Below are 3188 nucleotides of genomic sequence, written 5' to 3' on the forward strand. Positions count from 1 at the left end.
TCAGATTAGGTAATTTTCTTTTGTTTTATTTTCAAAAAAAAAAAATTTCAAAAATCTTTCAAAAATTTTCTCCTTTGTTTTCGAAAAAATTTTTTTTTTTTAAAATAAAAATGTTTTCAAAAATATGTTTTTCTTCAGAATTTTTAAGAATGAATTCTAGTGTTTCATAAAGCATGTCTGGCTGTAAAGCCATGACTGTAGGGCATGTTAGACGTGTCATGTCTGAGTTACATACTAAAGCTTGGCTGGCTATTAAGCCATGCCTGACCCTTTGATTGGAGCTTTAGAGCATAAGATTCCTGGAATTCATATTAAAAAATTTTGAATCCTTAATTTTTCTTTTTTTAAAAATAATTTTCCAAAATTTTAAAAGAAAAAAAAGTTCATAAAATCATAAAAATAAAAAATATTTCATGTTCATTGTTTGAGTCTTGAGTCATGTTATAAGTTTGGTGTCAATTGCATACTCATCTTGCATTTTTTTCGAAAATTCATGCATTCATAGTGTTCTTCATGATCTTCAAGTTGTTCTTGGTAAGTCTTCTTGTTTGATCTTGATGTTTTCTTGTTTTGTGTTGTATGGTGTTTTTCATATGCATTCTTGAATTCTTAGTGTCTAAGCATTAAAGAATTCTAAGTTTGGTGTCTTGCATGTTTTCTTTGCATTAAAAATTTTTCAAAAATATGTTCTTGATGTTCATCATGATCTTCATAGTGTTCTTGGTGTTCATCTTGACATTCATAGCATTCTTGCATGCATCACATGTTTTGATCTAAAATTCTCATGCATTGCATCATTTTTCTTGTTTTTCTCTCTCATCATAAAAATTCAAAAAAATAATAAAAAAAAAACATCTTTCCCTTTTTCTCTCTTAAAATTTCGAAAATTAGATTTGATGTTTTCAAAAATTTTTAAAATCTAGTTGTTTTTATGAGTCAAATCAAATTTTCAATTTAAAAATCTTATCTTTTTCAAAAAAATCAAATCTTTTTCATTTTTTCTTAGTTATTTTCGAAAATTACAAAAATATTTTTCAAAAATCTTTTCTTAATTTTATCTCATGATTTTCGAAAATAACATCATCAATTAATGTTTTGATTCAAAAATTTCAAGTTTGTTACTTGCTTGTTAAGAAAGATTCAAACTTTAAGTTCTAGAATCATACCTTGTGATTTCTTATGAATCAAGTCATTAATTGTGTTTTTAAAAATTCAAATCTTTTTCAAAAACTAATTTCTATCATATCTTTTCAAAAGTATCTTCTTATCTCACCTTTTTCAAAAATTTAATTTCAAAATATCTTTTATAACTTCTTATCTTCTTATCTTTTCAAAATTGATTTTCAAATTTGTTTCAACTAACTAACTAACTTTTTGTTTGTTTCTTATCTTTTTCAAAACTACCTAACTAACTCTCTCTCTCTAATTTTCGAAAATATCTCCCTCTTTTTCAAAATTTCTTTTTAATTAACTAATTATTTCAAATTTTAAATCTTAATTTTCGAAAATTACTAACATTTTTCAAAAACCACTTTCGAAAATCACTAACTCTTTTTCAAAAATTATTTTCGAAATTCTTTCTTTCTCATCTCCTTTTATTTATTTATTCATCTACTAACATCTCTTCCTCACATAACTCACCAAATTCGAACCCCCTCTTTTATCTGTGTTCGAATTTTTTCTTCTTCTCTTCTTCTACTAACAATAAGGAACCTCTTTACTGTGACATAGAGGATTCCTCTTCTTTTCTTTTTCTCTTCTCTTTCTTATGAGCAGGGACAAAGAAAAAGGCATTCTTGTTGAAGCTGATCTAGAACCTGAAAGGACTCTGAAGAGAAAATTAAGAGAAGCTAAATTACAACAATCCAGAGACAACCTTATTGAAAATTTCGAACAAGTAAAGGAGATGGCAGCCGAACCCAACAACAATAATGCAAGGAGAATGCTTGGTGACTTTACTGCACCTAATTCCAATTTACATGGAAGAAGCATCTCCATTCCTACCATTGGAGCAAACAATTTTGAGCTGAAACCTCAGCTAGTTTCTCTGATGCAGCAGAATTGCAAGTTTCATGGACTTCCATCTGAAGATCCTTTCCAGTTCTTAACTGAATTCTTGCAGATCTGTGATACTGTTAAGACTAATGGAGTAAATCCTGAAGTCTACAGGCTCATGCTTTTCCCTTTTGCTGTAAGAGACAGAGCTAGAGTGTGGTTGGACTCTCAACCCAAAGACAGCCTGAACTCTTGGGATAAGCTGGTCACGGCTTTCTTAGCCAAGTTCTTTCCTCCTCAAAAGCTGAGCAAGCTTAGAGTGGATGTTCAGACCTTCAAACAGAAAGAAGGTGAATCCCTCTATGAAGCTTGGGAAAGATACAAACAGTTGACCAAAAAGTGTCCTTCTGACATGCTTTTAGAATGGACCATCCTGGATATATTCTATGATGGTTTATCTGAGCTATCAAAGATGTCATTGGATACTTCTGCAGGTGGATCCATTCACCTCAAGAAAACGCCTGCAGAAGCTCAAAAACTCATTGACATGGTTGCTAATAACCAGTTCATGTACACTTCTGAGAGGAATCCTGTGAGTAATGGGACGCCAATGAAGAAGGGAGTTCTTGAAATTGATACTCTGAATGCCATATTGGCTCAGAACAAAATATTGACTCAGCAAGTCAATATGATTTCTCAGAGTCTGAATGGAATGCAAGCTGCATCCAACAGTACTCAAGAGGCTTCTTATGAAGAAGAAGCTTATGATCCTGAGAACCCTGCAATATCCGAGGTAAATTACATGGGTGAACCATATGGAAACACCTATAATCCATCATGGAGAAATCATCCAAATCTCTCATGGAAGGATCAAAGGCCTCAACAAGGCTTTAATAATGGTGGAAGAAACAGGTTTAACAATAATAAACCTTTTCCATCATCTACTCAGCAACAGACAGAGAACTCTGAACAAAGTACCTCTAATTTAGCAAACTTAGTCTCTGATCTGTCCAAGGCCACTGTAAGTTTCATGAATGAAACAAGGTCTTCCATTAGAAATTTGGAAGCACAAGTGGGCCAGCTGAGTAAAAGGATCACTGAAATCCCTCCTAGTACTCTCCCAAGCAATACAGAAGAGAATCCAAAAGGAGAGTGCAAGGCCATTGAATTAATTACCCTGGCCGAACCCACAA

The 3188-nt window shown here is 32.1% G+C and overlaps 1 non-coding gene across 1 annotated transcript; it reads right to left on the reverse strand.

Moving 5' to 3' along the window:
* Positions 1-2305: 2305 nt before the first annotated feature.
* LOC148552909 (small nucleolar RNA R71) lies at positions 2306-2413 on the reverse strand. Its single transcript, XR_015893354.1, has one exon. It is a non-coding gene; the product is annotated as a small nucleolar RNA R71 (small nucleolar RNA).
* Between the last annotated feature and the right edge of the window lie 775 nt (positions 2414-3188).

Source organism: Arachis ipaensis, chromosome B7 (assembly GCF_059453495.1).
Source record: "Arachis ipaensis isolate K30076 ecotype BB chromosome B7, ASM5945349v1, whole genome shotgun sequence".
NCBI lineage: Eukaryota > Viridiplantae > Streptophyta > Magnoliopsida > Fabales > Fabaceae > Arachis > Arachis ipaensis.